This window comes from Giraffa tippelskirchi, chromosome 7 (assembly GCF_054371585.1).
Source record: "Giraffa tippelskirchi isolate mGirTip1 chromosome 7, T2T-mGirTip1v1.2.pri, whole genome shotgun sequence".
NCBI lineage: Eukaryota > Metazoa > Chordata > Mammalia > Artiodactyla > Giraffidae > Giraffa > Giraffa tippelskirchi.
Genome location: NC_137281.1, coordinates 139539559 through 139553398, shown reverse-complemented (window position 1 = coordinate 139553398; position 13840 = coordinate 139539559).

Genomic DNA, 13840 nt, shown 5'->3' with positions numbered 1-13840 from the left:
TTTCCTTCCTATGACTCTGCTGAAGGTACTTGGGACCCAATCCCAGCTTACACTTCATGTCCTTGAGATGCCTACTGACCTTGTTGTCCACAAGGACAGAGGATGAGGGGAGGGAAGGCTCAGAACCAGGACATGGAAGGACTAGATTGCTCTACATTCATGACACTATTTGTAACCAGGCCCTTTCTCAGTCTTTCCAGAATGTGACCATCTGCACTCCATGTTACCCTGGCAACTTTCTGATTGTTCAGCAGAAGATGCAACATCCCAGGCTTTGGAGTCATTAGACCTGAGTTTGAATCTCAGGTCCCTGACTCACTTGGGTGTGTGATGTAACCTGTCTACGCTTCAGTCTCCCATCTGAAAATGGGGCTAATACTAGTCTGCACCTCCCAGAGTCACGGGGATCAGATGAGACAATGCTTGTCAAGTGCTTGGCATGCAGTTGATGTCAGATATGAGAAGAAATATTCTTTGTTGGTCTCATAAGTCAAACACAAGCAGATGTCACTCCACCACATATTTCTGGACTCCTGCTGATGTGGTCATGGTGGCCAAAATCATGGGCTTTAAATGCTCCCAATCTGAACTGGCCCACTTATTATCAGTGGAAAAGCACATAAACCTCTATACACACAAGTTTTCTCATTTGTAAGGTGGGAATGATCTAATCTACTCTAAAGGATTATTGTGAAAGTTAACTTCAATAAAATTATGTGTCTAAATGCTTAGTACAGGTCCCTGATTCCTTACTCTAAACCCATGGGATTTTGTGAGACTTTCTGGATTTCAGAAAAATAATAACACGTAAATACTGTATATTTTGTAACATCTGAAGCAGGTGTGAGTCAGCACCCCGTAGTCAAACACATTATTATTTCCACAGGAAACCTATAAATATCACACTAAGTGGGGTAAATAAGTTCTTACCTTGTGAGACAAGTAGGGCAAGTATTAAAATTCTCACTTGACAGGTAACAAACTAAGGTTCAACAGCACGTGGACTATAATTGGCAGCACCAGGATCCCTGGGTCACCTGGTCAGCTGGTCCAAGGACCCTTCCCATCACACCACTCACGATGACAGACACCACCCTGCTACAGTCGTTCCCTTTGCTTAGTGAACTTACCAAAAAAGCAGCTACTAAGTAGTCATTTTCTTCTTGTCTTTCTAAATGGTTGTGTGTATATTTCCACATTCTCCACATACTCTGCTTTCCCCACTTGGGTACTTGGTACACAATTTTCTATTTGGTATTGTGTTGTAGTGTCATTTTTAAAAACTATACAGTCTTCCAGCATCTTAATATAACCCAGTTAGCTTAGCTATTCCCCTGTCGCTGGGTATTTGCCTCTTTCCAATTTTGCACAGCTCTAAAATAATGCTCAGTCACTCACTTTAAACTTTGCCTTGGGGATGAGCAAGCACATTGATCTGAAAACACCTGTGCCTTGAGCCCCTGGCTGGCAGCCTTTGGGAGATTGTATTTCCAGGCACTTGCACCGTATATCTGTTGTTCCCAATCAGCTAATCAATCAGAGTTTATTGAACGCCTACATGGGGAACAGGGAGCTCTTTGTTGCTGTGAGGGGGCACAGAAGCATAAGCTGTGTCTCTGACCCTTAAGAGCCTGATGTGTAACCCAGGAGGCCTTTCAACTTCAAACCAAGCTGGGTTCGCATCCAGCCAGTGAGGCCTTCTAAGCAGGGCTGGTAAAGATGGGCACCAGGGTGTGATGTGAGTGGTGAAAGCAAGAACTTTAAATAGGTCTCTGATATATCCCCTTGCCTGTCAAGGGCTTTGGTTCCATTCAGGAAGAAGGTGCTAAAAATGAAATAGTGATTAAGGAAAACAAGGTCAGGTGTTCCAAGAAACCTTCCCTGATTTAGTAAGTTTTACTTTCAGATGCTAACGGTCAGGATGAATCATTAAAAATCAGTAGAAAGTACCACCTCCCTGTTCACACTGTTCATGGGGTTCTCAAGGCAAGAATACTGAAGTGGTTTGCCATTCCCTTCTCCAGTGAAGCTCCAGTACTTTGGCCACCTGATGCAAAGAACTGACTTACTGGAAAAGACTCTGATGCTGGGAAAGATTGAAGGCAGGAGGCGAAGGGGACGACAGAGAATGAGATGGTTGGATGGCATCACCAACTTGATGAACATGAGTTTGAGCAAGCTCCAGGAGTTGGTGATGGACAGAGAAGCCTAGCGTGCTGCAGTCCATGGGGTTGCAAAGAGTTGGACATGACTGAGCGACTGAACTGACTGACCACCTCCCTGAATTCCCTTGGTAGGGGGTCAGCAAAAGGACTAAGCAAGACCTGGTGGCTGGTTCTAACTAGCAAATTACTTAACCTCTCTCTGCCTCTGTTTGCCCATCCATCAAATGGGAACAATAGTAACATTCTCATGGGACTCACAGGATTGTCACAAGGATAACTTGAGATCCTCACAGTGCATTAAAAAGAACAAAATGTTGTCCAAATGATCTGGGGGAGACTGGGGTCGACATCTCACTCACTACCGCATCCCAAGCACCTGTACGGTGTGGGTCTGGCAGACAGTAGGAGCTCAATAAATATTTGTGGAGTGAATGATGGAACATTCATGGTATAATCACAAGTCCATAAAGGACAGAGAACTACACATCCTTCTATCAACTCCGAGCCTGAGGAGGAGGCTCATCCCATTCCAGCTTCAACCCCATATGCATCCTCCCCAGAGCGGGCCCCATCCTGATTCTGGCACCCCATATCCACTATAAGGAGTTCCCCATTCATGGCAGCAAAGATTCGAAGCCTTAAGTTCACCCCTGGCTGGGGAGCAGAGGCCAGCACTGATCTTAGCCCATCTCCTCGGGTTTTGGGCTGCGGCACCCACCGTCACAAGGGACTGGCCAGCTCCACCCTCGTTTCCCGCTCCTGTCTGCTGAGGCAGGGGAACGCTGGGCCGTAGGAGTCAGCCAAGCGGCTCTCTGGCCAGCTGACAAGGAGACCTGGCACCAGAGAGCAGCCATACCTGATGCACCACCAGCCGGAACCTCAGGTGTTCCGTCATCTCCTAGCCCAGCCCGCCCGTTGCTCCTGGGGCATTTGGTACCAACAACTCCTGGCCAGGCCTGCGCTAGGGAGCTCAAATAGGCTCGAGTCTGAACCCCTGGTGGAACTTTCCGAATAAGGTTTCCTGTGCTTCTTGAGTCAATGTCATCTTTCTCATTGTGATATCCTCAAGGACAGGACAAATTGTGAAGGTCTGCAGCTGTGGGATTGTGACAGCTTTCCAAAGTCTGATCTCTATGCTTATGTCTTTATCTCTTTATTCTCTGTCTTCTCCACTCAAATGTAGGGTTCAGAGGGCAGGACACATGCTTAACCCTTTCACTGCTTTCTCATCCCAGTGCTGAGAAGAGTGTCTGACCCAAAGCAGACAATTAATATTTGTGAATGAATGAATGGGCTTCCCAGATGATGCTTGTGGTAAAGAAACTGCCTGCCAGTGCAGATGTCAGAGACGCGGGTTTGATCTCTGGGTTGGGAAGATCCCCTGGAGGAAGAAATGGCAACCCACTCCTGTATTCTTGCTGGGAGAATTACATGGAAAATAAATAAACTCTTATTGCAGTGTTTATTATATGTAGTAAGTGATGGCTATTATAATATAAGTGATTATTATAAATTACTTTAAAAGGAAGCATGGTTTCCATAGTCTCTCAAGATTAACATACACATTTTCCTGCCTTATTTATTTATTATCCATTTTTTCACTCATTCATTCATTCAGTTATTCATTCAATTTTACATTTGATCTGTAGGAGAGTTTGAATTAACTGGTCACAGAATGTGTGTCTCAGGGCTACAAAAACAGGGGTACAAACTTCTGCAAGCACCTATGAAGAGTCGGAGGTGGGGGATTTGACCTGGGAGGTGGGGGATTTGACCTAGTCACGGAGGTCAAGGGAAGTCGCATATGATCCAAGACCTAGAAGAAAAAAGTCATTAACTGGGAGCCAAGGTGGGGACTGACGGAAACTATTGGAAGAGAGGATGATATGTGAAAGGCCTGGGTGGTGGGGGGAGGGAGTGGGCAAGGAGCAGAACCTGAGCACAGCCAGGGAGCAGGGAGGGCAGGATGACCCTGGGCCCACACCCTTGGTGAGGCCCAAGCAGAGCAGATGGCCAGCAGCAACCAGATGTGCTCAAAGGGTGCCCTGGGCCAAGGCAGGTGCCCTTTGTAGGAGATTCACCTCCTGCAGGAGACTGGCCCCAACCTCTCAGCATAGGTTAGGCAACTCTTTTGTGTTCCCAAGGGACCAGGGCTTCCTTTTATCATTCACCTTATAAGAGTCTACTTTAGTGATCTGTTTTCTTATTTTTGGTCTCCCTGTCTCTTGATTTGTGAGCTCCTTGAGGGCAGAGACCTTGGCTATTCATCCTGTGCCACCAGTGCCTAACACAGTGCCTGGGAATGAGAGATGACCCCTGAGTGTTTGATGAATGAATGAATGAATGGAGAGCCCTTAGGACATGGCATGTGCTGGACAGGTGTTTGGATCTCTACACACTCGGGAAGCCCTAGCTGAGCCCTGTGCTGTTAGCAGGAGAATGTGGATGGGAGGACTCTGCCGAGTTCTGGAGGAGAAGGGAGCCAAAAGGCTGGAAAAAAGAAAGGTCAGAAGATTCTGTGCAATCACTACCACATGGAACACGCCTCCTGTGAAACCTGTATGTAGGTCAGAAAGCAACAGTTAGAACCAGACGTGGAAAAACGGACTGGTTCAAAATTGGGAAAGGAATATGTCAAGGCTGTACATTGTCACCCTGCTTATTTAACTTATATATAGAGTACATCATGGGAAATGCTGGGCTGGGTGAAGCACAAGCTGGAATCAAGATTGCCAGGAGAAATATCAATAACCTCAGATCTGCAGATGATATCACCCTTATGGCAGAAAGTGAAGAGGAACTGAAGAGCCTCTTGATAAAAGTGAAAGAGGAGAGTGAAAAAGCTGGCTTAAAACTCAACATTCAAAAAACTAAGATCATGGCATCTGGTCCCATCACTTCATGGCAAAGAGATGGGAACAATGGAAACAGTGACAGACTTTATTCTCTTGGGCTCCAAAATCACTGAAGACAGTGACTACAGCTATGAAATTAAAAGACGCTTGCTCCTTGGAGGAAAGGCTATGACAAACCTCTGTATTAAAAAGCAGACATTACTTTGCTGACAGCGGTCCATCTAGTCAAAGCTGTGGTTTTTCTAGTAGTTATGTATGGGTGTGAGAGTTGGGCCATAAAGAAGGCTGAGCACTGAAGAATTGATGCTTTTGAACTGTGGTGTTGGAAAGGATGCTTGAGAGGCCCTTGGACTGCAAAGAGATCAAACTAGTCAATCCTAAAGGAAATCAATCCTGAATATTCATTAAAAGGACTGATGCTGAAGCTGAAGCTCTAATACTTTGGCTACCTGATGCGAAGAACTGACTCATTGGAAAAGACCCTGATGCTGGGAAAGATTGAAAGCTGAAGGGGATGACAGAGGACGAGATGGTTGGATGGCATCGCCGACTCAATGGACATGAGTTTGAGCAAGCTCTGGGAGATGATGAAGGACAGGGAAGCCTGACGTGCATAGTCCATGGGGTCGCAAAGAATCGGACACGACTGATGACTGAACAAGTACCACATGAAGGAAAAAAGGGTACACAGTGTCATCCTTAAAAGGAAGGAGGGATGACAATGTCAAGATGCTTATGAGATATGAAAAAGGAATTTCGACAGGTAAAGTTGCCCGGATTTACAAGGATGAACAGGAATGTCAGCTGGGTGTTTAGCAGACTCCCATGTGTTATGTGCCAAGCACTGATCTAAATGCTTCGCATGTATTTAGTATTTAAATTCTCTAACAATTGCTTGAAGCACTTAACTTTGACTATGTCTATTTTACAGAATAGGAAACTGGAGGGCAGAGAGGTTAAACTCGTCCCATAGAGTTGAGCAGTCAGGCCCTAACCCAAGCACTTTGGCCCAGAAGCCAAGGGTGATACAATATTAAGACAGATTCCCTGGTAGCTCAGTAGAGAATCCACCTGCCAATGCAGGAGACCTACCAGTGCAGGATTCGAGATCTGCCAATGCAGGAGACGCAGGTTTGATCTCTGAGTTGGGAAGATCCCTTGGAGGAGGAAATGGCAACCCACTCCAGTATTCTTACCTGGAAAATCCCAGGGACAGAGGAGCCTGGAGGGCTTAATATTCTTATCACCACCCCATGCTGCCCTCAAGTCAGCCCTTGCTCTGCTTCTGGTATAACTGAGGAATTGGCATCTTTTCTAACATCCTCTCGAAACAGACATCTGATTCTTCCCCATTTTGCAGATGAGAAAACTGAGGCTTAGAGAGGCTAATTTGCAGAAGATCAGCCAGCTGGTATGTGGCAGAGCCAGGATCTATGATTACAGCCCCCTTGCTCTCTCCCATGCCCCCTGATGCACTCTGCTGAGCTCTAAACCTGGGGGGTAGCCCACTCCCTCCGCAGCAGGGGAGCCTCAGCCAAGGCCTGGCAGATACAGTGCCCTGTGTGTGCATTCCTGACTCAACAGCGCCCTGTTTACTCCTCAACTTCCCAGCCCAGCTCTGAACCTCAATTCCACCACCAGCGAGACAGGAATACTACCTTGACCTGGCAAGAGATTAGGAACAGTTAAATCCGTGAGCAACTTTTGGGGAAAAAAATTAAAATCGATTTATACATCCCTGATAGGCAGGAAGGCGACAGCCCAATCTAGGGGAAGGCAGTTAAGGATTCAGCCAGTCAGCGTCCCGGGGACCGGCACAGTCCATGTGTTGACACCCCCACAGGGCCTGGGCCTCTGGCAGACCGTCCATCTCTCGGGTGCCAGGATGCTTTCCCTGGTGCTGCCCCTCCCTGCTCTCCTGTTCCATCTGTCAGGGGCTCCCTTGGTGCAATGTCTGTTAGGTTCATACACCCCTGAAACCAGGGAAAGGGACAATTGGACCCAACCCAGCCTCCTTGGTATAAAGGCTTAGGGCCAAGTCAATAGCTCAGACCTTTGGGGTCATCTGACCGTGTCCCTCCAATACAGTCCTCCGGTGCTGAGCTAATCTTGCATTACTTTTGGTCACTTACTGCTAAAGGAGACCTATCTATCTGATACGTTCCTTGTCTTGTTGCTGTTGCTGTTTAGTTGCTCAGTCATGTCTAACTCTATTTTGATCTCATGGACTGTAGCCCTCCAGGCTCCTCTGTCCCTGGGATTTTCCAGGTAAGAATACTGGAGTGGGCTGCCATTTCCTCCTCCAAGGGATCTTCCCAACTCAGAGATCAAACCTGCGTCTCCTGCATTGGCAGATCTCGAATCCTGCACTGGTAGGTCTCCTGCATTGGCAGGTGGATTCTCTACTGAGCTACCAGGGAATCTGTCTTAATATTGTAACACATTTTTGTTGTTGCTGTTGTTTAGTCACTCTGTCATGTCTGACTCTTTGCGACCCCATGGACTGCAGCACACCAGGCTTTCCTGTCCTTCACTATCACCCAGAGCTTGCTAAAGTTCAAGTCCATTGAGTCAGTGATGCCATCCAATCATCTCATCCTCTATCACTCCCTTCTCTTCCTGCCCTCAATCTTTCCCAGCATCAGGATCTTTTCCAGTTTCCACTATTAATGCAGACTAAATAATCACACATTCATTTTCTCTCTCCCCCTCTCTATTTCCATTTGAGCTGCTATAAATTTAAATCGCCTCCAAACTTCCTTGTCTAGTTTTCAGGAGTCATACAGATAGATGGCAATTATTTTAGACTTTGTGGACCATAGGATCCTGGTGCAACTACTCCACTCTGTCGTTGTGGCGTGTAAGCATGTGAGCAAACGAATGTGGCTGTGTTCCAGTAAAACCTAATTTTACAAAAGCTGCTGCAGGCTGGACTCAGCACACAGGCTAAAGTTGCCAACCCCTGATCTACTTGGTCTTTTTGGATCTGAGCTTGATCTCATTTCTCCTTATTAAACATAATCTCATTAACTTCAGTGCATCTTTCAAGTCAGGGGACGTAGTTTTTTGTTTTATTTTTAATAAATTTATTTATTTTAGTTGGGGGCTAATTACTTTACAATATTGTAGTAGTTTTTGCCACACATTGACATGAATCAGCCATGGGTTTACATGTGTTCCCCATCCTGAACCCTCCTCCCACCTCCCTCCCCATCCCATCCCTCTGGGTCATCCCATTGCCCCAGCCCTGAGCATTTGTCTCATGCATCGAACATGGAATGGTGTTCTGTTTCACATATGATAATTATCATATGTGAAACGGGACGTGGTTTTGAAACCTGATTCTACCACCCAGCACACAGCTCTCCCTCCCTGCTCTGTGTCACATGTGTATTGAATGCACTTTTAGGGTCTTCATGGTTCATCAGACCAGCAGGCTCTTGAAAATGTGGTAAGTGGTGGCATGCTGCCCATCCTGGGAAAGGTCTCACTAGGGAGAAGCCGGGACTGCCAAGGGAAGATTGCTTGACCAGACAATCTTCTGTTTTTTCTTTTAATTGATGTATAATTGCTGTACCATGTTGTGTTTCTGCTGTACAACAATGTGAATCAGCTATGTGCGTGTATATATATATGTATGTGTATATATCCCCTCCCTCTAAGGCCTCCCTCCCACCCTCCCCCAACCCTCCACTCCAGGTCATCACAGAGCAAGAAGCCAATTTCCCTGTGCTACACAAGCATGTGCTTTACACATGTTAGCGTATATATGCCAATGCTACTCTCTCTATTTGTCCCATCCTCTCCTTCCCCCACTGTGTCTACAAGTCTGTTTTCTACATCTGTGTCTCTATTCCTGCCTTGAAAATAGATTCATCTGCACTGTTTTACTAGATTCCATGTACATATGTTGATATACAATATTTGTTTTTCTCTTTCTGACTTACTTCACTCTGTATGACAGACTCTAGGTTCATCCATATCGCTACAAATGGCTCCATTTCATTCATTTTTATGACTGAGTAATATTCCATGTATATATGTACTACATCTTCTTTATGCATTCATCTGTTGATGGACATTTAGGCTGCTTCCATGTCCTAGCTATTGTAAATAGTGCTGCAATGAATGTTGTGGTGCTGTGCTAACTCACTTCAGTCATGTCTGACTCTTTGTGACCCCACAAACTACAGCCCACCAGGCTCCTCTGTCCATGGGATTCTCCAGGCAAGAGTACTGGAGTGGGTTGCCATTTCCCCCTCCAGAACATTGGGGTATATATATCTTTTTGAATTATGGTTTTCTCAGGGTATATGCCCAATAGTGGAATCGCTGGGTCATATGGTAGTTCTGTTTTTAGTTTTTTAAGGAACTTGCATACTGTTCTCCATAGTGGCTGTATCAGTTTACATTCCCACAACAGTGCAAGAGGGTTCCCTTTTCTCTACTGATTGTTTGTAGATTCTTTTTGATAGTGGGCTTTCTGACTGGTGAAATATGACTTCCCTGGTGGCTCAGATGGTAAAAGCATCTGCCTACAATGCAGGAGACTTGGGTTCAATCCCTGGGTCAGGAAGATCCCCTGGAGAAGGCAATGGCAACCCACTCCAATACTCTTGCCTGGAAAATCCCATGGACAGAGGAGCCTGGTGGGCTACAGTCCATGGGGTCACAAAGAGTTGGACACAACTGAGCGACTTCACTTTCCACTTTTTTTCTGATTGGTGTGAGGTAATACTTCATTGTGGTTTTCATTTGCATTTCTCCAATAATTAGTGATGTTGAGCATCTTCTCATGTGTTTGTTGACTATCTGTATGTCTTCTTTGGAGAAATGTCTGTTTAGGTCTTTTGCTCATTTTTTGATTGGGTTGTTTGGTTTTTTTTTTATGTTGAGCTGCGTGAGCTGCTTGTATATTTTGAAGTTTAATCTTTCGTCAGTTGCTTCATTTGCAAATATTTTCTCCCATTCTGATGGTTGTCCTTTCATCTTATTTGTGGCTGGACAGCCTTCTAATCACATAGCCTCTGTTGACCCAGAGGCCAACAAGCAGTGTCTCTGTTCTGATTTCCTGGAGGGCATCTGGCTCAGGGGTGGGGCAGGAGTCACCTAGAGTCTGTTTGCTTCTCTGAAAAATTCCTTTACTCAACACTCATCGTTATTCAGTGTGATAAAGCCGCTTGCCTGCTCTTTGACTGTGTCTTGGGGCACCCTCCCTTGGGCGGGGTGGACCTGAGTATTCATCAAGTCCAGGACCTCTCGTTTTATGGATAACTAAACCGAAACCTGAGATGGGAGCAACTTGCCCAAAGGCACAGAGCATATCTACGGAAGAGCCAGACAGGGAACCATTTGGCTGACACTATCTACCTAGACTTGGTGTCACATCCCACCAGTTAAAGAGCTCAGTCCCACACTCTGCCCCTTCACTTGCCAGCTGCAAGTGGAGTCCCCCAGGGACCCTTACTGCTACCTGACCAATTATGAATTTGGGGGTTTCCATGACTCCCCTCTCCAAGTTCTACAATTCACTTGAAATGACTCAGAACTCAGGAAAGTGCTCTGCTTTTAATGACTTTATTATAAAGGATACAGCTCAGGAAGAGCCACATAGAGGAGATACACAGGGGAAAGTATGGAGGGAGCTTCTGTGTCCTCTCAGGGCACACTGCCCACCCAGCACCTCGACACGTTCACCAACCCCAACATTCTCCAAATCTCATTGCTCCCGAGTTTTTATAACTCAGCCTCCAATCCCTCCCTTCCTCAGAGGTTGGGAGGTGGGGCTGAAAATTCCCACCCTCAAGAATAATTGGTCTTTTGGGTGAGCAGCCCCCATAAAGCTATCTCTAGGGGTCTCATCCTAAGTCAGCTCATTAGCCTAAACTCTAGTGTGTTCAAAAGCGCCCACTGTGAATAGCAAAAGACACTCCGATCAGGAAATTCCAAGGGTTTTAGGATCTCTGTGCCAGGAACCCAGAACACAGACTAATCTTTTTCTGTTATACATAGTACACTATACTATATATATATTATATATGTAGTGCCTAAGTCAGTTAGGATGTTTATAGCAAGAGCCTCAGAAACACACTCTGGACACTTACTTTATCATGTTCATTGTTAAGAGGCCACCCTCTTTCCAGGAAAGGCAAAGATGCTCCTTTTCTCCATCATGTCCAGCTCTTTTCGACCCTATGGACTGTAGCCCGCCAGGCTCCTCTGTCCATGGGATTCTCCGGGTAAGAATACTAGAGGGGGGTTGCCATGCCCTCCTCCAGAGGATCTTCCCTACCTAGGGATCAAACCTGGGCCTCCTGCATTGCAGGCAGATTCTATGCCTGAGACACCAGGGAAGCCCCATTTTCTTGGTACCTATTTCCTTATCTGGGTAAAGGGCTTGGTTGGGGCCATGTCATTCTTATACCCTACTTCTGAGTTGGCAGGACTACCTGCCATCCCCAAGGCATGGGCCCTCCTCCCCTTTGTCTGCACCATGCTGTCTGTTGGCATGACCTTCTTTCCTGTCAAAGTGCAGGTGATCAAAAAGATTGTAGGGCACAGAATGCTTTGTGGTGTTGGTAGGTCTTCTATGACAGGGAACTCTTTTTTTTTAGTTTCTTTTTTTTTAATTTGGACCATTTAAAAGCCTTTATTGAATTTGTTACAATATTGCTTCTGTTGCTTATATTCTGGTTTTTTAGCCCTGAGATGTGTGGGATCTTAGCTCCCAAACCAGGGATCAAATCTGACTCCCTGCATTGGAAGGTGAGGTCTCAACAACTGGACCCTCAGGGAAGTCCTGACAGAGTGCTCTTAATTTACGTTTGCTTCTGTTTTTTAGCTGGAAGAAATCATTTTACACTGTCACAGGACAGAGTTGTAATTTGGGGCTCACAACTGACAGAATTCATTTCACGTAACTGCTGTCTGTTCTTTCACATGTCTCATCCTCACAAACAAATTCTTCCCTCTGGCAGATGGAAGGATACACACCCTCTCCCCCTTTCCCCTGAGGCTACATCCGTGGTCAAAACCACAACCATACTTGCAAGCCTTGCTCAAGCATTCCCACCCGTGTGACGTCTGCATGCTTCACCCAGGCAGAATTAAAACGGGTCTTCCCATAGCACTTGGTATCTATTCTGTCAGCTTGTTTACAGGCTTTTTTGTGTGTATGTCTCTTAGTCGTCTTTTTGCAACCCCAAGGATTGTAGACCAGCAGGCTCCTCCGTCCATGGGATTCTCCAGGGAAGAATACTGGAGTGGGTAGCCATTCCCTTCTCCAGAGGATCTTCCCAACCCAGGGACCGAACCCAAGTCACCTGCATCGCAGGCGGATTCTACACTGTCTGAGCCACCAGGGAAAACTGCTTGCAAAGGCTCCAGGCATGGTGTTGCTGATCTCTGCCCCGAGCAGTATCTGACATATCTTGGAGACTAAATATTGAGTCCTGGTCTATAGGAGAGAGAGGTCAACCTAATTAGACAAGAACCAGGACAGGACACAGAGGAAAACTGATTGGGGTGGAGGCAGGGAGGGTGCTCCTTACAGCCAAGTTCTTCTGAAGGAGAAGCTATTGCTATCAAATTCCTAGTTTTGGTTTATTCTGCCTTCTGCACAGCTAGACCCACCCCCACTAGACACACACACACACATGGTTCTATTAATAGATACAACTCAAGAGGGCAACTCAAAAAATAACCTCATTTCCAAGGTCAGTGCAAGACCATAGAGACACCATCCTGGTCAACCTACTGAACCAATGCGTGGCCACTGGTTCCCAGATAAAAAGACCCCAATCCTCAAGGATGGAGCACTATGGAGGGTGAGTGGGGTCACATTATGGCTTTCCTGGGCTTTAAGCACTTGTCCCCTTATAGGCCTAGTCTTCTATAAAAATATATTTTAAATTATACTTTGTGACTACATTGGCATAAAGACAAGTAGAATTCAGCCTTAACTAGTTTTTTTGTATATTCATTTTTATTATGTTTGTCTTCTCTTTCTGATTAAAAAAACTGAGACATTTTCATGGACCCCTAAAAGTACTGGTAACTCTATTAGTCTGGGTTCTTCAGAGAAAGAGAACCAGTAGGAGATATATAAATATATAAAGAGATTTATTGTAAGGAGTTAGCTCATGTGGTAACAGAAGCCAAAGTGTCCTACAGACTTCAGTTGACAATCTGAAGAACCAGGAGAGCCAATGGCATAAGTTCTTATCTGAGTCTGAGATTGAAGACAGAAAATCAGTGTTCCAGGCTAAGAGAGCTTCAATGCCTCCCTGCTCTGCCTTCTCTTGTCCTATTTAGGCCTCCAACAAATTGGATGTGGCCCGCTCACAATGGACAGGGCAATCTGCTCCATGGGGCCACTGATTCAAATCTCAGCCAGAAACAAAAACATACCCAAGATAATGTTTAACCAGATATCCGGGCATCTCATGGCTCAGTCAAGCTGACACATAAAATTAACCAAGCCAGGACTTTAGGCACCTTGTCTAATTGAGCCTACTGGAGAAGCTGGCCCTCAGGATTTAGGGAGTAGTTACACGTGGCCCTTTCCTTGGCGTTACCACTTTGTAAATGGAACCTACAGAAGAGATAGCTCTGAGCATACAGTGGTTACCTGGGCTCACTGCCAGGGGTCTTGAGCCTGGGGGCTGGAGTCCAGGCATTTTAATCTCTAGCTGGGTGGAATAAGAAAGAAAGGGAGTCAAGGTCTTGGAGGATTGGCTTTTCATCTGTCTCTTTCTCTTTTTTTGTATCCAAAATATGTTTATTGGGATGGTTTTCCATTCATCTTGGTATAGGGTGCTT